This window comes from Pleurodeles waltl, chromosome 6, assembly GCF_031143425.1.
Source record: "Pleurodeles waltl isolate 20211129_DDA chromosome 6, aPleWal1.hap1.20221129, whole genome shotgun sequence".
Classification (NCBI taxonomy): Eukaryota; Metazoa; Chordata; class Amphibia; order Caudata; family Salamandridae; genus Pleurodeles; species Pleurodeles waltl.
In genome coordinates this window covers 550,864,758-550,885,447 of record NC_090445.1, presented here as the reverse complement: position 1 = coordinate 550,885,447, position 20,690 = coordinate 550,864,758, and positions in this window count along the sequence as shown.

Genomic DNA, 20,690 nt, shown 5'->3' with positions numbered 1-20,690 from the left:
CCCCGAAGGGATTTATCGACCGGTGGTTTCAGTTAGTGCTTTGAGACTTTCAGCCATGTCTTTAAGAGGAATCCTTTGTCGTCTTTTGTCTTTTGAGTATGGCATATTGATTTATCAGGGAACACGAGATTTTTGTCAAGGTGTTACTGATAGCACCCATTGCAGCTAAAACAGGAAAAGCAGGTGTCATACTATTGTCTTTGGATTCCATCAATTTGGGTGACGTCTTTTACTGGCATGGATTGAGTGAATTGCAAAATTAGCTATTTCCAATAGAATATCTGTTCTTCCTAATGAGGTGCTGGAGATGTTTAACAATGTTTAAATGATTACAGAGGCCTCTATGAATTCTCTGCCAAAGGTTGAATTTGTAATTAGAGAGCATTCCTTGACCAGTAGCCATCACATGAATTATTTGTGCAGTGGTTACTATTACATTATTTGAAGACAGCAGATCAATGGTGGTAGTTAGTTCTTTATGATATTATTACAGCAAATGGATGGTGGCCCATTGATATAATTTTCCCCAACTTGTCGCTCAGAGCACACAGAGAAACAATCCTCTATGGAGCTTTGTTTTAGTGCTTTATATTCTGGATTAGCCTTATTAGATAGAGTTAACAAGAGATCCACCAGGTCTGAGTGGTTATTAACTATTTTATTATCACTTTGTTCTTTTTGAGATTGATCATTAAGGGAATTTTTACCCTTTAATTGGGTTTTCATTTCTTGTTTATGAGATCTGGTTTTCATGCCCCAATTGACTGGTAGCTGCTTCAGAAGGACCTTCGGCCGGATAAACAAGAAGGGAAGATATAGCCGGAAATTCACAGATTACCCTTATCTATAAATTATAAATTGTGTGCTCCATGGATTAGTATTCTCTGTGCAGCATTGTGGTAGGTTGTATCTTTACTGAAAACTTACTGTAAGATATAGCAACTGGAGCAGATGTTTCATAGAAGGCCGGCTTTATTGTTATTCTCATTTATTTGCTTCTTATTCGCAGCTTGCCTTGTCCCTCTTGTGTTTGTCTCTCCAGTGAGGCATATCCTCTTTACTGGGTAGTCTTCCACTGCTCACTTTAAAGAAATACTTTTTTCTTTCTTGCTTTCAACTTTCTCTGCCATGTATTTCTCTCCCCCTCTCCTACAGTGTGGTGCTGTCTCTCATCCATGTGCTTTTCTCCCCCGCTGCTCTCTGTTATCTTCTTAAGCACTTCACAAGGGCATATGTTTTCCAGCTCTCTCCCCCACCACTGTATGCAGCTCTCTCTCACCATATGCTTCTCCCTCCACACTGCTCTTTCTCATCCATGGGCTTCTCTCTGCCACCTCGCACTCTGTTGCTCTCTCTCTCACTCATGTCCTTCTGTGATGTTCTGTCTCTTTTGTACTTTGCCTCATTTCCATGTGCTGCTTTCCCCCTTCGTACCCTCATTCACTCCCCTAGTACCCTCAGTCCACCTCTGGGATCCACTGTTTTTTTGTTTTAAAAACCACTTTTCTCCTAAAACATCTTTATTTTTTATATTTAATGATCAGAGTGGCATCTGCCATCTTCGATCAGTAATTAAAAAAATCAGAGGAATTATGCGACCGCCATTGCATCCTTTTTTATTTTTGCTTGGTTGGGTGATAATTTCCTATTGTTACCTGCACAAAATAGAAAAGTTAACTTTTTAATAAAAATACATTACTAGTAAAACAGCCAAATCATTGCACGCCTTTTAAATTCAACATTTGTATTGCATTCATATATTGCCCAAAATCAGGTGGCAACATGTTTTCTTTTTATTCTTTTTCTGTTTATAGTAGACGTGTAATAATAAATATTAAAAAATATAATCTGTGCTGCAACATGCCAACGGCAGGCCTATTAGCGTTACCAGTGACGGCTTAAGGTATTGGTAACATGAGGTCTCCCATAAATTTACTGCAGTCGTAGCAAGTCCTGAAAAGGTTAGGATAAAAGTCTGGTGTACCTCACAGGCACTGATCCCTGTGTTTCTAGCCATCCTTAAAGTGTTGTAAAATGTGACCTACCTCATTAAAGTTCATGAGACAGGTTTTGCATCCCTTACATATAGGCATGCAACTGATTTGTACATAAGTCACATTGTAAAATGATGGCAGGTTACAAAAAGTTGGTGAGAAATTTCCATCCACTACTTGTGACCTGTCTGATTATACATCAGGGCTTGTGTTACTTAAATCAGTCATAGATAGTCATTTCCAAACAAAGTAGGCATAGCGGAATGCAGCCTATTTTTAGGTTGTCCACACTATGACCAGATATAACTATGAGAGAGCTCTCGAAGTAGCAAACGTTTTTGTATTAGGTAGCTTGTTTACATTTTATACAAGAAATGTCCCCTTAAATTTAGGAATACTTTTAATTAAATGTGCATCCACTTTTTCCACTCTCAAGACCATCTGCAGCAAGCTGGGTTCAGATTTATCAAGTGCCACCTTACCCAAGAGACCACTGCAATGTCATCAGACAGGATTCCGTTTTAACACTTTGTCTGAGTGCAAAAAGATGCAGTTTGTGAAGTGCTTTGAAAATAACACGTTCTCCAGTACTCGTACTCTTGGTTGCCCTCCCCACTGTCTGGAGCTTCTGTGCCGCAGTACAGTGATCAAGTGGATCTTCCACACTCAGGAACTCTAGCACTGTTAGCACGGCTGGGTGGCGAGGCATCTGGGAGTTTGTTGTGGTGTTACTCTCCCCGAATAAATGTATTTTCAGATAAATAGTTGAGTACAAATGTTTCCAGTCAGGTATGGTAAAGTGTCTGTCAGATTTCTCCAGGAACATTTACAAAAAACTCACACACACTCTACCGCCCTCTGTTCTGAAAGCTGGCCATTTTACCAAATACTGTTTTGTCACTTACTTACTACTCTTAAGACTCTGAATAGAAAATTATAATCATGATACTAATCACTAGAATGAGAATGAATTGATAGGCCCAGAAACTGTTGTTGCTTAAATGTTTGAAAGTATGCTCTGAACTTTATGTAACTTGTGCTGTATGTTTTGCAAAACCTGCTAGGCTGGCACATATTTCTATTAAAATGTTTCTTCTATACCCTCTTCTTGACTTGTAAGATGCTACAACTTTTCATAAAACAATAGAACCAGTATTACTTTCACCCTTACCTACCTACTAAACTGCTTTAGTATGCGCTGACGTGTATTTAGAAAATAACAACTGCTTGTGTATTTGAAAAATAATATTATATGAATAATGGAAATTGAGTGGGTGTTATACTTATATATGTAAAATTGTTCTTACGGAGGTAAAGGAATGCATGAGAAAGGAAGTACGTGTATCCAATTACTGCCGCTTGTCAAGAGAAGCATTGTTCAATTCTGCAACATTTCAAGTCGATGGGGTGGAGTGTGCGACAAGATAGAAAGCGAGAAAAGACCAAAGTGTCCTTTGCTTTGGACAACTACTTCTTTGCTGCTGGACGGTCAGAGCTAAGAGCCACAGGTGATCAGAGTGCATGATATGTCAACTCAGCCATAGAAAGATTGAGGCGATCTTCTAGAGAAACCACACTGAGTTGATTGCATTAGGTAAGGGGAGTATGTTGAGTGCAGAGAACTTTGTCAGATCTGTCCGACTACACAGCTATTAGATACAACAGAGTTATTAATTCTGCTGCAGGTATTAATTGTGCATTAAAGAGTGTTAATACATTGTTTCAGAACAGTGTGGTAGCTGAAAGCACAAGACAGAGAACAGTGAGAATCTTAGTTAATGTCCTAGACTATGAGACAGTATTATTCCAACCTACCACATTTTGTAAAACAGAGATGAACAGAGAAGGGACAGGTTTAGGACATCCTTCATGCGTGTTTCTGCATCCATATGTTTGATTAATAAAATTATATTAATCATTTAAAATAAATACGTCAAAACTACTAAGACTCTTTTAATTGACTCTAGAAAACTGATTCAATAAATAAGTTTATATTTTGAAATTATTGCTTGCAGCTTTCTAAATTTCTTTAGCCACTCTCAGATAAAGATCCATGCTGAGGGTCCAATCAAAGAGTAAGTGGTCGCAGGGAAAAAGTATAACTCATTAATCAAACTTTGATGGTGCATTTGGTAAGGGACCAGTGCACCCAGCAATACCCCTATCAATCCGCATTCCTCTCCCTTTGCACTACCTCTTAAGCCCCCTTTCATGTACCCTGCTTGTTGTATACTGTACTTTAACATGATGCACCTGCATGATTGTTGGAAAATCTGGACCTGCAGCTGCATCTCAGTCATTATTGGAAACGGTTGGCTCTGGAGGGCGTGCCTGTGATGTCACTGAAGGGCAACTGCTACACAAGAAGGCAGAGTAGCATTGTTGCTTATAGTGTTTTCAGAATAGGTCACACGCAGACAGTCCACCGCCAGATGTCCACAAATACCTCCTTTTTTATGAATACATAAAGTGTGTAAGTGGTCAGTAAATAATGGTTTTATTAATTATGGAAAAAAGTGTTGTGATTTATTTACATTTTAAAATATATTTATGCATTTAAATATTTTTAACAAAAAGATGATATTTGGTACATAGCTAAGAGGGATTTGTGAGTCAGCCACATGAGCAGAGGCAGGGTGTGTTATTACAAGAAATAAACCCTGCTGCAGTGCATATAGCATGAGAGTGTAGCTACATAAGCGCAGGAACATCCACATCCTTCACTGTGATGATCTATGTGTTCCCAAGCCATGATGGACACCTGACAGACAGACATCATCGTCCACTTTTGTCACTGGGCTACAAAGTTTCCATGAGGGCTGTGAAATGTCTGGAGTGATCTCTCGAAAGCATGTTATGATTAATATCATAGGTGTAGAAAAGGGGGCATCTCAGGATTAGTTGCCCCTGTAGTTCCCTAGAAGACAAAGGGACCTCACTGCACCCACTTATGCCAAGTGCCACAAAGAGCATTGTTAGTCCTTCTGTTCTGTACTAGCCCAGTTGCATGCTGGTGTCAGTGTTGTGACAGAATGATGAGTGCACAATGTGATGGCCTCACACCCTCAGTAAGGACAAGAATTCCTACTTTGTATGAGCCAGGCATTGCCACTCTAAAACTGAGAGACAGATGTGAACCTGCCCATCATTTTCAGGCACAAGCAGTGTAACGCTCTTCGCAAAGGCCCAGTGCAGCTGGGGGCCCAGGGGCGCTGGGATCAAAGCTTAGCCGAAGAGTGACTGATGAGATGAGAAGGCACAAGTAAAAGCCCTAGTTGCGTGTTTCGGAAGCACTGCTGCGCCAAACATCAAAGTGACGGAGGGAATGCTTGGATTGAATTGCTCAGTCACTGGCAATGAGGGCCGCTTTTTGGTCCATAGTTTTTCCACTCACTATGCCTCTCCATACAGAAACCAGCCATATGTAAATCAATGTTACCCCTGTTTCCATAGGAACAGTTCAGCCGAACTACCAGGCCAGATCGCCTCTTGCTGAAAACAAAACATCCCCATACTGGTTTGGGCCTAGTTAAACCAAAGGACTCAAATATACCTCACTGACAAGTTCTAATTGGGCCCAAAATGACCAATGACTGAGATAAAGTCAAGTATTCCACCTATTACGTTTTTGTTTTCGTCAGCAACATTTTTGTCAAAGGAAAGGGGTGGGGTCCGAAGACCTGGCCAAAAAATTGTGAATCGGAATCTGTATGCATAAGAAAGCTGGAGATAACAGGTTTATCAGAACAAGGCTGACAACCAAAATCTATCCTGCACCAAATGTCCAAAATGTTCAAGCCAGCCCCACACTGGACAGGGTAGCGCCTAGAATGGAATCACGTGGCCATGGCTTGGTCATGGTAGCCCATCCTGCTCTAAAAGCAGCTGCTTGCCTGCAGACTGCCAGGTAAATAGCTGAGTAGCAGAATGGTCTGTCCGGGCCTGGGGATTAAGTATCCAGCTTGTCTGTAGGTGAGTAGTGGACTCTATCTGCGTGCCCTGTGTGTCTGTGTATGTTTGTCCTTGTCTGTGTTTTTTTCTGTATCAAAGTATGTGGGTATAAGATAAATTTATTGAAAGTGTGCCTGTGACCTGCTAAAGAGCTTATAAATTACCAAAACACGTCAAGGCATTTCCCATATAAGACGATTTCAATGTATTCTACCCAAACACGCTTTCACTGTAAGCACATCGTGTTAAATGTATATACAAAGATAAGAACGCAAAGAAGTAGAGAAGAAAAGACACCTAGACAGTCTCACTGGTGATGCAGACTGTTGGAAATGGCCCTTTTTGCAGGGCCATCCCCAGTCTTTTTGCCTCCTGCCTCCAATTTATTTTCTGACCTGTTGCTGTTGGCTTTTGAACTCTGAGCCCTTTACCACTACTGACCAGTGCTAAAGTGCATATGCTCTCTGTGTAAAATTGTATGTAATTGGTTTATCCATGATTGGCATATTTGATTTACTAGTAAGTCCCTAGTAAAGTGCACTAGAGTTTCCAGGGCCTGTAAATCAAATGCTACTAGTGGGCCTGTAGCACTGGTTGTGCCACCCACATAAGTAGCTCTGTAATCATGTCTCAGACCTGCCATTGCAGTGTCTGTGTGTGCAGTTTTAACTGTAAATTCGACTTGGCAAGTGTACCCACTTACCAGGCCCAAACCTTCCCTTTTCTTACATGTAAGGCACCCCTAAGGTAGGCCCTAGGTAGTCTCAAGGGCAGGGTTCAGTGTATGGTTAAGGTCAGACATATAGTAATGTGTTTTATATGTCCTGACAGTGAAATAACGCTAAATTCGTTTTTCACAGTTGCAAAGCCTGTCCCTCTCATACGTTAACATGGGGGCTACCTTTAAATCTGATTAAAGTGTAGATTCTCTTTTTTGGGTGTTTGGGGTCTCTGAGCTCACAATTTAAAAATACATCTTTTAGTAAAGTTGATTTTAAGATTGTGCATTTGAAAATGACACTTTTAGAAAGTAAGCATTTTCTTGCTTATACCATTTCTGTGAGACTACCTGTTTGTGGATTCCCTGTCTGGGTCAGTTTGACAGTTGGGCTGGTTGCACCTCAGACTAGACCGTGACACAAAGGGATCTGGGGTGTAGTCTGCATTTCCTGATGAGCCATCTGTGATAGGAGGGAGGGGAGGAGTGGTCACTTACACCTGAAAGGGCTGTGCCTGTCCTCACACAATGCCGTCTCCGACCCCCTGGTGAGTGTCTGGGGCCTGGCATGGGCAAGGCAGAATTTCACATTCAAAAGAAGGGGAAATTGGGTATAAGAAGGGCACCCAAAACCACAGACTTTAGATCACTTCTGGACATCAAGAGGTATCTTTGCCTGGAGAAGAGCTGAAGAGCAGAGGAGAAGTGCTGCCCTGCCTGTGACTGTGCTTTGTGGAGCTATCCTGCAGTTGCTTCTTCTGCCAGAGTAAGAGGGCAAAGACTGGACTTTGTGTGCCTTCCATCTTGTGAAGAAATCTCCAAGGGCTTGATTTAGAGCTTGCCTCCTGTTGTTTGAAGTCTAAGGGACAGCAAAGACTTCTCTCTGCCAGCACCTGGAGTCTCTGGAGAGACTCCTGCTTTGACAAGTGGTGCCCTATCCAGTCCCTGGGTCCTAGTAAGGAAAGCTGGTGGAAATCCAAGGAAATCGACTTCGGACGACTTTGGACCGACACCGCTGCTGAATCCGGTGATGCCGCCTGCAACCGACGCCGTGACCTTTGATGGAACGCGACGACCTTTGCAGGCCCGACGCCGCTGCAGCCCCGCTGAAGTCCGTGACTCCGTGGAAGTCGTCGCACCATGTCGTGACCGACACCGCTCGAAGTGCGCAGAATCAACGTTTCGCACTGACCCCGTGATCCCCGACTTCGCGCATCGACTCGTTTTAACTCTTCACCAAAGGTGCTGTACTTGGGGTTCTACGCGACTCCGTGTCCGGCGGCGCTGGTGTCGGCTTGTTGGGAACCACTCCGTCACGATGCTGTGTTAACACCTCATCGAAGCATTTTGTGTTTCTAAGTGCTATTTTTGAGTTTAATCTTTAAAAATTCATAACTAGACTTGTGTATGTCGGATTTTTGTCATTTTGGTCTTGTTTTGTTTAGATAAATATTTCCTATTGTTCTAAACTGGTGATGTGTCATTTTGTAGTGTTTTCATTGAGTTACTGTGTGTGTTGTTACAAATACTTTACACCTAGCAGTCTGAAGTTAAGCCCACTGCTCTGCCAAGCTACCAAGGGGGTAAGCAGGGGTTTGCTGAGGGTGATTCTCTTTTACCCTGACTAGAGTGAGGGTCCTTGCTTGAACAGGGGGTAACCTGACTGTCAACCAAAGACCCCATTTCTAACACAGACTCATAACAAACTAGGATAAACAACATATTGGATGAGATAACACAGGGCCATATACACTGTGAGTGGTCCTTTGTGCACGCCAGGTGAAGAGCTGATGTGTATAATTTTGGCTCTGTTTGCTTGCATTTGTAAGTATGGTCATGTATCTGTGTCTGTTTCTCTGTCTTTATTGTAGTCTATGTTGCATTCTGTGCTGCTGTGTTTGACAGTTGGTTTGCATGTATGTATGTACGATAATAATGTCTGTGTACTGATGAGTTGCAGATATCAGGGAAGTGTACACATAGCTGCAACACTGTGTAAAATGGGCAAATGCCCATTAATAGAGCTTTGAGAAAATCATGAACATATGTGCTTGATTACAACATTGAAGGCAGTGGACAAACATTAAGTTGTGAAGATTTGGAAGAAGGATTCCCGCAGCACTGGCTGATGCATGAATGACTGTATTACTGTGGAAACTGGCTGGGGCTGCATTATTGCAGCAACACAGAGATTGGAAAATGGCCTTAGTTGGGGCACTGTTGAAATTTGAGGAAGATGTGCTTTATTGCAGCAATACGGAAAATAGATAAATATGTGTTAGTGCACATTTAAAGACCCCAAACATGTTTCTTTATTTATCTTCCACATAAAAGCAATTTTATGTTTATTTTTCTAACAGTCTTATTTTTGGGGATAACGTACTGGGGACATACACGAGAAGGGACACAGGTTTTCAGTGTGCACATTAGATCGACATAGACAATTTGACTTAATCAAGTTATATTCTACATCGCTATAGATTTTCAGGGCCTAGTCTCAATTTACAGGCTGAAAGTACCACTGTTAACATTCGTCAATTGCTAGTGTCGTACTCGCTCTCGTCTTCCACACCAGAACCGCACAGTCTCAGATATTGCCATGGGGATGCCCCCTACAGTGTTTTCTCCTTTCATGTGAGTTACAAACAGACGCTATGTCTTCTCAAATATGTGCATGAGATCCTGGCTTGTCTCCGTGGAGTATATGGACCACACTTTTCGATTCCCTAAGTTGAGCATGGGGCGTTCGGTAGTTTTCACATCTGGGCTATGTGTGGAGAGCAAATTGTACATGGGGAATTGATTTTCCTATTGGCGTGGTTATGGCATAGAGTCCCTGGTCACCAGAGCCATCTGACAGTGTCAAGAGAGGCTCTTATGGAGGGGTGATATTTGTTATAACTCACACGTTTGTGAGGAATCATACCAGAAGACTTAGAAGTGATGGCATGACCAATACGTATGTAACAGTGTGTCATGTTCACCGCAGCCTTACCAACATGCCTCTTGGATGCCAAACATTTTATGCACATAGGCTGGCACTGGTGTCTCGCAGCCGTCTCTACCACTAGTATATTATGGGGACCCTAAATAGGGTGAAACCACTCTCCTTGTATGTCTGAGGGCTTAAGTCCTCTTTTAAGTGTAAGCAAATATGGTATTACCTCCTGCATTACGACCCAGATATAGTGTTCCTGCACGAGACGCAAACCGAAGTTTCCCTGCCGGTACTGGGCATACACTGACTCCAAAACACGGGGAGCAGCCAGTCCATTTAAAAAGGGTTTCCACTCCAAACTTGCAAAGGTATCTAGAGATCCTGGCAGTAGGTTCCTGACATTGACATTCAAAAGAGGGAGGAGTACTCTTCCTTTTCTCAACCTGTATGCTGCCAACCAAGCTCAAGATATATTCCTTCGAAATGTACTGAAGGATCAATTGGGCAAAGCACAGGGTGACTATCGGAAATTACTCTCTGCAGGATCAGCCCCAGATCTTTAGCCCTTTCTCTCTACTTTTTACTGAATTCATTTTTTACTGGCTTTAGGTGCATGTGCTCTCTCCTGACAACATGGTAAAATTGGCATATACCCAATTGCCGTATTTAATATACCCATAAGTCCCTAGTAAAGTGCACTTCATGTGCCTAAGGCCTGTAAATTAAATGCTACTAGAGGGCTAGCAGCACTGGCTGTGCCACCCACTTAAGTAGCCCTTTAAACATGTTTCAGGCCTGCCACTACAGAGTCCGTGTGTGCAATTTTACACTGCTATGTCTACTTGGCAAAATAAACCTTTTGCCAGGGCAAAACCTTCCTTTTTAAAACATGTGTCACCCCAAAAGTAGGCCCTAGAGTGACCCAAAGGTGGAGTGCAGTGTATTTAAAAAGTTGGACATGTACTTTTAAGTTTTACATGTCCTGGTAGTGAAGAATTTGTAAATTAGTTTTTCACTCCTGCCAGGCTTATCTCTCCCACAGGTTAACATTGGGATTACCTTATTACATTTTATAATTGTAATTTCCAATTGCGACCAGATACATATTTTGAGTTTGGGGTCTCTGGACTCTCAATTTAAAATTACAACTTATGGTAAAGTTTGATTTTAAGTTGCCAGTCTGAAAATGTGACTTTTAGAAGTTAGCATTTACTTACTAGCCATTTGGTGCCTGCTGCCTTTCTCCAATCACTTGTCTGAGATGTGTAACAGTTGGGATTTGTGTATTTCCCCTAGACAGCCACCCACAATGAGAGCTTAGGTGTGACTTGATGGGTATGATGGGCCATCTTGGCAGGATGGGAGGGAGGAACTGGCCACAACCTCATTTACACTTGAATACACTGTGGGGGTCAACAGGTATTATGACCATGGCGCATTAGCCACGGCCTTACGGCCGGCCCCTCCACTTGACCGCCAGGCTTCCCCAGGCGGTCATAATCCCCAACCACCAGCCTGTCCGTGGCATTAAACACCGCCATGGAAAGGCTGGCGGTAAGGGGGACTTAGGGTTCCGAGTCCGAATTTTGGACAGTGAAATGCGTGACGGGTGCTGCTGCACCCTCTGCACATCAACATTGCTGCCGGCTGCAATGTTGATGTGACTTTTCCGCTGGGCCAGTGGATGGAAACGCTGTTTCTGTCTGCTGGCCCAGCGGAAATGTCATAATACAGAATAGAGAATATAGTGGCGCCCGCGGCTTCGGCGGCCTTTTTGCAAGATCGCCGAAGTCGTAATGAGGGCCTATGTCTTGTTCCCACATAAAGGGCTGCAAAACCCCCTGTAGTGAGTCTGGAGCCAGGGCTAGAAGTGAGGGTCTCTGTGAACTTCAGAGACCTTTCTTTAAAGTCCCCCCTACTTCGAAGGGCCCAACAGGGGCATAAGTACTGGACTCCTGATACCGCCAACTCAGTATATTTCAGGCCCTTTGGATAGCCTGCCAGGAAGAAGGGCCTCTGTGCTGCTACTAGGACTGCCACTCTGTTGGACTGCTGCTCTAGAAAAACTGTTGTCTGACTGTGCTGAGCTGCTGCCTGCTGACTTCCTTACTTGGGTGAGAAGGACTGGACCTGCATCTCCCCAACCCAGTGCCCAGAGTGACTCCAAGTCAAGCTGACTGGCCTCCTGATCTTAAGTCTTAGGGACATAAAATACTTCCAACTAGCCTAACCCTCTAACTGGAGTCAGCCAGCTGGGAGCCTAAACTGCTAAATGGTACCACCCTAGTCCTAGGCCCTTGGAAGTAGATCTGAGGGTGCTGCTCCAGCAGAACCACGGTATCTCTGCCATTGTGAGGGCAGAACCAGTGCAGCTCTGCCATTGCATGGTTAAAACAGGTATTCCACTTTCGGAACCAGCAAAAGTGTGGTGCTTTCTTTGGCACAGGATCCCTGCATCCCCATCGGTGATAGCCTCGATGTTGACACTGAATTCCGTATCACTGCCACTGCACTTATTGGAATCCACACATCGCTTCAACATCGACATGGCTAGCACTGGAACCTGAACTCCATTGCATATCAGCTCTGATGCATCGGCACTACTGTGTGGGGAACATTGACTCATTTCCTTGGCTGTGTGGGAAGATCAACGCATTTCCTTGATGGTGTGGTTGGGAACCAGCGCAACACTCTCACTCTAGGTTTTAAGGTACTTTGGTTCAGCAGGCCCAACAAGGTCCATTGTGATCGGCCTGAACTTTTTACTTTGTCCCAGTCCGGAGTAAACAGATATACCCGGCTGGTGCTTTTTGCTGCTCAGCACTATCTTACGGTTTATTCTTTGAAAATTCATAACTACAGTTCCACTTATTGGACTTTTGTCATTTTGGTCTGTTTTTATTTATTGAATTAAGTTCTATCTTTTTTGTGTGCTGTTCACACTGTTTTGCTGTTTGAAGTGTGGTACAAATACTTTACACATTACCTCTTAAGTTAAGCCTGACTGCTCTGTGCCAAGTTACCAGAGGGTGAGCACAGATTAATTTAGGCTGCGTTTGTGACTTTACCTCACTAGGATTATGGTTCCTGCTTGATCAGGGTGCACACCTCTGTCAACCAGAATCCCAATTTCTCACAGGGATTTATCATTGGGGGGGAGGGATTTTAACCTAGTGCAGGACCCAGAGCTTGATAGAAACACAGTGCACTTCCAGGGGAAGGGAGCCATGTCTAGCCTGAAAGGGCTGGCAGACTCTGAGCTAGTTCATGAATGGTCCTACCTCCACCCGACACAAGAGATTACTCCTTTTACTACCATGTACACCTCTCATACTCTTGCATTGACTATATATTCCTCACTCACTCTCTAGTGCATGGCCTAGATTCCACCCGAATCTCTGATATTTCCATCTCTGACCACACTCATATTGAACTGACTTGGATGCAATGCCTGCACTCCTCACATGGTCTCTCGGGTTGATGCCTACCCCTGCAGCTCCTGTGCTACCTGGTAGATAAGGCATCAGTAAAAGCAGCAATCACCAAAAATGTCACACTTAGTGCCCTCACTAAAACTCTTCCCCATATGCTCTGGGATGCTTTTAAATCAGTGTTAGAAATGGGGTCTTTGGTTGGCAGTCAGGTTACCCCTTGTCCAAGCAAGGACCCTCACTCTAGTCAGGGTTAAGGAGAATAACCCTCAGTTAACCCCAGCTCACCCCCTTGGTAGCTTGGCACAAGCAGGGAGGCTTAACTTCAGGGTCTAGGTGTAAAGTGTAACTCTTTGAAAACACTACGAAATTACATGATACAGGTTTAGAAAAATATTTAGGTAATATTTATCTAACCAAAACAAGACCAAAACAACAACAATCCACCATACACAAGTGAAGTTATTAATTAAAAAGCAAAAAGAATCTTAAATCCTTAGGGCAACAGTGCTAACTCTGTTAGCATGAAAAAGTACCTGGGTTGCGTCAAAATAACACCGCACGAGCGAGTGTGTGTCGGAAAAGGCCAGTGATGTGTCAATTTCTCACTCGCAAGCGAGACCGTGCATCGATCCTCCTCCAGTCCGGTCGGTGTGCGTCGTTTTTCCTCTCCGCAGGAGAGTGATGCGTCGATTGGGACAGGCACCCTCGGGTCTGGGCAGCCTTTACGTTGTTTTCCCACGCCCAGTGAGGTTTGTGTTGAAAATCCTGCCGCAGGCATCAGCAAAATCGCCCTACGTGGGTTGCTACGTTATCAGCCTCCGTCAGCTGGTGTTGTGCGTCATTTCTCCAGCCACGTGCGTCAATCTTCCAGCCGCAATGCAGGTGGAGTGTAGATTTCAGCTGCGAAGCCAGAGCGCGTTGTTTCTCAGCCGCGTCTCGGAAGGTGCATCGAAATGTTCTCTGTGTGTGGATTTTTAGTCTTGGTTTGCCAGCTTCACCTTTCAAGGGCCCAGGAACTGGATAGGGCACCACCTGGCAGGGCAAGAGTCTCAGTAGACAGTCCAGGTGCTTGTAGGGGAAGTCTTTGATCGCCTTGAGATTTCAACAACAGGAGGCAAGATCAGGACAAGCCCTTGGAGATTTCTTCACATGCAGGAATGCAGAACAAAGTCTCTCAAAGAACTCTTTGTCCTCTTGCACAGGCAGAAGCAGCAACTGCAGGATAGCTCCACAAAGCGCAGTCACAGGCAAGGCAGCACTTCTCCTCAGCTCTTCTCCAGGCAGAGGTTCCTCTTGATGTCCAGAAGTGATCTAAGTTTTCAGGGGTTTGGGTGCTCTTCTTATACCCATGTTGGCCTAGGCCTACTTCAAAGAAAAGTCTCTCTTGTTTGTGAGATCCTGCCGTGTCCAGGCCAGGCTACAGCCACACGCCAGGGGGTTGGAGACTGCATTGTGTGAGGGCAGCCACAGCCCTTTCAGGTATAGGTGACCACTCCTCCCCTCCCTCCTAGTCAAGATGGTTCATCGGGATATGCAGGCTACACCCCAGCTCCCATTGTGTCACTGTCTAGAGAGAGGTGCAAACAGCCCAACTGTCAAACTAACCAAGACAGGGAATCCACACACAGGCAGAGTCACAGAATGGTTTAAGCAAGAAAATGCCTACTTTCTAAAAGTGGCATTTTCAAACACACAATCTCAGAACCAACTTTACTAAAAGATGTATTTTTAAATTGTGAGTTCAGAGACCCCAAACTCCACATGTCTATCTGCTCCCAAAGGGAATCTACACTTTAATCATATTTAAAGGCAGCCCCCATGTTAACCTATGAGAGAGATAGGCCTTGCAACAGTGAAAAACGAATTTGGCAGTATTTCGCTGTCAGGACATATAAAACACATTAGTATATGTCCTACCTTAAACATACATTGCACCCTGACCATGGGGTACGTAGGGCCTACCTTAGGGGTGTCTTACATGTAAGAAAACGGAAGGTTTAGGCCTGGCAAGTGGGTACACTTGCCAAGTCAGATTGGCAGTTTAAAACTGCATACACAGACACTGCAGTGGCAGGTCTGCGCCATATTGACAGGGCTACTAATGTGGGTGGCACAAACAGTGCTGCAGGCCCACTAGTAGCATTTGATTTACAGGCCCTGGACACCTCTAGTGCACTGTACTAGGGACTTACCAGTAAGTCAAATATACCAATCATGGAAATCCAATTACACATACATTTTACATAGGAGCACTTGCACTTCAGCATTGGATAGCAATGGTAAAGTGCTCAGAGTAACAAAAACAGCAAAAACAGAGTCCAGCACACATCGACAACCTGGGAAACAGAGGCAAAACATTAGGGGAGACCACGCCAAGGATGCCAAGTCTAACAGTCAGCCATTGGGAAAATCCTTTCTTCCATCTCTATAGCCAGGCCTCTAGAGGCACGCTTGGTGGAAGCTAACCTTACCGAGGAGATACACTTCCACATAGAAATGTTGGAAAAATTTGATTTATTAGCTAAATTTGAGGTTTGCTGAGGATTCTGGGTAAGAAAACATTGGGGGATCCACGCAAGTCAAACCTCCCTGGACTCCCTCGGGTATCTAGGGGTTTAGTTGGTTTCCCTAGATGGCTGCTGAGCCCAGGACCAAAAACTCAGGTACCCCTCTCAAAAACAGGTAGTTTTGTTTTTGATAATTTTGATGTATCCAGATAGTGTTTTGGGGCATTTTCTTTTGCGGGCAGTAGGCCTACCCACAAAAGTGAGGTACCATTTTTATCGGGAGACTAGGGGGAACGCTGAGTGGGAGGAAATTTGTGGCTCCTCTCTGATTCCAGAACTTTCTGTCACCGAAATGAGAGGAAAAAGTGTTTTTCGGCCAAATTTTAAGGTTTGCAAAGGATTCTGGGTAACAGAACCTGGTCAGAGCCCCACAAGTCACACCATCTTGGATTCCCCTAGGTGTCTAGTTTTCAAAACTGCGCAGGTTTGCTAGGTTTCCCTAAGTGCCGGCTGAGCTAGAGGCCAAAATCCACACCTAGGCACTTTGCAAAAAACAGCTCTGTTTTCTTTGTAAAAATGTGATGTGTCCACGTTGTGTTTTGGGGCATTTCCTGTCGCAGGCGCTAGGCCTACCCCCACAAGTAAGGTACAATTTTTATCGGGAGACTTGGGGAACGCTGGGCTGGGTGGAAGGAAATTTGTGGCTCCTCTCAGATTCCAGATCTTTCTGTCACCGAAGTGAAAGGAAAAGGTATTTTTATGGCCATATTTTGAGTTTTGCAAAGGATTCTGGGTAACAGAACCTGGTCAGAGCCCAACAAGTCACCCCCATCTTGGATTCCCCTAGGTGTCTAGTTTTCAAAACTGCGCAGGTTTGCTAGGTTTCCCTAGGTGCCAGCTGAGCTACAGGCCAAAATCCAAAGCTAGGCACTTTGTGAAAAACAGCTCTGTTTTCTTTGTGAAAATGTGATGTGTCCACGTTGTGGTTTGGGGCATTTCCTTTCGCGGGCGCTAGGCCTAACCACACAAGTGAGGTACAATTTTTTCGGGAGACTTGAGGGAACGCTGCGTGGAAGGAAATGTGTAGCTCCTCTCAGATTCCGGAACTTTCTTTCACCGAAATGAGAGGAAAAAGTGCTTTTTTTTGGCCAAATTTTGAGGTTTGCAAAGGATTCTGGGTTATAGAACCTGATCAGAGCCCCACATGCTACCCCATCTTGGATTCCCCTAGGTGTCTAGTTTTCAAAAATGCACTGGTTTGCTAGGTTTCCCCAGGTGCCAGCTGAGCTAGAGGCCAAACTCCACAGGTAGGCACTTTGTAAAAAACACCTCTGTTTTCTGTGGAAAAATGTGATGTGTCCATGTTGTGTTTTGGGCCATTTCCTTTCGCGGGCGCTAGGCCTACCCACACAAGTGAGGTACTATTTTTATCGGGAGACTTGGGGGAACGCTAGGTAGAAGGAAATTTGTGGCTCTTCTCAGATTCCAGATCTTTCTGTCACCGAAATGAGAGGAAAAAGTGTTTTTATGGCCAAATTTTGAGTTTTGCAAAGGATTCTGGGTAACAGAACCTGGTCAGAGCCCCACAAGTCACCCCATCTTCGATTCCCTAGTTGTCTAGTTTTCAAAACTGCGCAGGTTTGCTAGGTTTCCCTAGGTGCCGGCTGAGCTACAGGCCAAAATCCAAAGCTAGGCACTTTGTGAAAAACAGCTCTGTTTTCTTTGTGAAAATGTGATGTGTCCACGTTGTGTTTTGGGGCATTTCCTTTCGCAGGCGCTAGGCCTAACCACACAAGTGAGGTACCATTTTTATCGGGAGACTTGAGGGAACGCTGCGTGGAAGGAAATTTGTGGCTCCTCTCAGATTCCGGAACTTTCTGTCAAAGAAATGAGAGGAAAAAGTGTTTTTTTTATTGGCCGAATTTTGAGGTTTGCAAAGAATTCTGGGTAACAGAACCTGATCAGAGCCCCACATGTCATCCCATCTTGGATTCCCCTAGGTGTCTAGTTTCCAAAACTGCGCAGGTGTGCTAGGTTTCCCTAGGTGCCGGCTGAGCTACAGGCCAAAATCCACAGCTAGGCACTTTGTAAAAAACAGCTCTGTTCACTTTGTGAAAATGTGATGTGTCCACGTTGTGTTTTGGGGCATTTCCTTTCGTGGGCGCTAGGCCTACCCACACAAGTGAGGTACCATTTTTATCGGGGGACTTGAGGGAACGCTGGGTGGAAGGAAATTTGTGTCTCCTCTCAGATTCCAGAACTTTCTGTCACCGAAATGAGAGGAAAAAGTGTTTTTTTGGCCAAATGTTGAGGTTTGCAAAGGATTCTGGGCGACAAAACATGGTCAGAGCCCCACAAGTCACGCCCATCTTGGATTCCCCTAGGTGTCTAGTTTCCAAAACTGCGCAGGTGTGCTATGTTTCCCTAGGTGCCGGCTGAGCTACAGGCCAAAATCCACAGCTAGGCACTTTGTAAAAAACAGCTCTGTTCACTTTGTGAAAATGTGATGTGTCCACGTTGTGTTTTGGGCCATTTCCTTTCACGGGCGCTAGGCCTACCCACACAAGTGAGGTACCATTTTTATCGGGAGACTTGTGGGAAGACTAGGTGGAAGGAAATTTGTGGCTCCTCTCAGATTCCAGAACTTTATGACACCGAAATGAGAGGAAAAAGTGTTTTTTTGGCCAGATTTTGAGGTTTGCAAAGGATTCTGGGTAACAAAACCTGGTCAGAGCCCCACAAGCCACCCCATCTTGGATTCTCCTAGGTGTCTAGTTTTCAAAACTGTGCAGGTTTGCTTGGTTTGCCTAGGTGCCGGCTGAGCTACAGGCCAAAATCCACAGCTAGGCACTTTGTAAAAAACAGCTCTGTTTTCTTTGTGAAAATGTGATGTGTTCACGTTGTGTTTTGGGGCATTTCCTTTCGCGGGCTCTAATCCTACCCATGCAAGGGAGGTACCCCTTGAGGCATGCTTGGTGGAAGCTAACCTCACCGAGGAGATCCACTTCCTACAACAGACGGATAAACAACACGCTATGGCACATGCCAAATGGCAGTTGGCTATTCTGCGGGGCCAAATGCATGCACACAGAGTCAACAAAGCTGAGCAACCCCTCATGGCTCTCAAACACAAATACTAGGACAGAGGGGGAAAAGTGGGCACCCTCTTGGCCCACAATACAATACCAATACTCTTGCACCCATATTCCTAAAATTCAAACAGGGGATACAGGCTGGACAACACGCAAGCCAGGTAAGCAGGGGGCTTTCCAAGACTCTCATGAAAAGCTTTACACTACCAGCAGGGAAGACCATTCAACTATTGACTCCTACCTTGGGGACTGCAAATGGCTGCAAATAGATCCTCAATATGGTAAGGACTTTAAGGCCCTGTTCACTGCAGCAGATGTCCGCAGAGTTCTTAAGGAGCTGCTGGTAGGGAAAACTCCATGGCCCGACGGCTTGCTGACTCCTTTTTACAGTATCTTTTTCCCACAGCTATACGACTCCTTCACTCATTACTGGCCTTATTCCAACAATGCCCACTGCTGAGGTCACTCTCATTCCCAAGCCTGTCAAGGACCATGCCCTCTTTTTGGCTTATCTGCTGATAGCCTTGTTGAACACTGATGCCAAAATCAACACCAAAATTTTGGCAAATTTACTTGATTCCCTTCTTCCCGATCTGATACACCCAGACCAAGTTGGGCTTATAAACCAGAGGCAGACTTTCGATAGCATCAGACATCTTGCCCACTTAGTGGCGAAACCCACAAACATAACATTCCTGCCTTCCTTCTCTTTCTAGACACCGGGTAGGTATTTGATAGTGTGAGTTGGGCCTGCCTCCTCATGGTCCTCCTTAAGATTAGTCTGGGTTCCAACATGATTGCTAAAATATGAAAGCATACACCACACCTACAGCAACTATCTGAGTTAATGGCCAGACTATACAACCTTTGACACTCTACTGGGGACTCAGAAAAGGATGCTCCCTACCCCCTTATTATTTGCCCTAGTAGTAGAACCTTTGACCATCCACAATACACAAGCTCAGACCATTGCAGGTATCTCCTGTGGTGTGTGTTAGAAATTGGCTTTCTGCTTGGCAGAAGTATGCTCTCTGTTCAAGCAGGAACCCCAATCCTAGTCATGGTAAGTCACCAATCACCCTACATTAACCTGGGCTCATCTTCTGGTAGCTTGGCACAGAGTAGTCAGGCTCAACTTCAGAGGCTATGTGTAAAGTATTTGCGCAACACTTTAAACAGTAATGCAATAAAAACCCCACACAAAAGATACCACACCAACTATTTTAGTCACATAGTGCATAATTGAATTAACAAAACAAGATGAAAACGACAAAGATCCAATATGTAGAACTTGACATATTAATTTTTAAAGAATAAACTGAAATGCAGTGCTTAAAGGCATAAAGCGCCAACTGGGCCTATCTGATTACACTAGATCGGGTCAAATGTGAAAGTTTAGGTTGACCGCAATGTCCTTGATCCTTGCAGCAGTGGTGATTCGTCAGCATCGATGGAGATGCACTGGTCAGAGGGGCATAATGGTGTTTATGCATTGATTTTGACTGAAGGAGGACTTTAGACTCACTTCCAAGGGCCCAGGACTGGACTGGCACTGCTTTGCAGGGCAAGACTCACAGTTGGCAGGGTCTAGGTGCTGTACTAGGGGAACTGGCTTCATATAATAAGAGGCAAGCCAGCAAGCCTGTGGAATCACTTTGGTTCTGAGTTGGATAGATTCATGTCCAGTTCTTCCCACTCCCAGGCAAGGAGGGAGCAGGCAGCAGGTCAGCATGGCACAGTAGGAACCCAGCAGAGTGGCAGCCCTTTCAGCAGCATAGCAGTCCTTCTTCCTGGCAGAGTAGCCACAGAAATGTACTGAAGGGGTGGTGTCAGAGGTCTAGTACTTATATCTACTTGTGCCTTTAAGTGGGGTGACTACAAAGAGAATCCTTTAAAGTGCACAGAGTCCTTGCCCTTCCTACCTTGGCTCCAGACTCACTAATTGCCAACTTACTTGAAGTGAGCACACGTTGGGTCCTTAGGTTAATTAATGGTTTTATTCAAATATAAATATAGTCACATTTAACCCCTTCTGTGCCGCGTACGTAATGGTTAC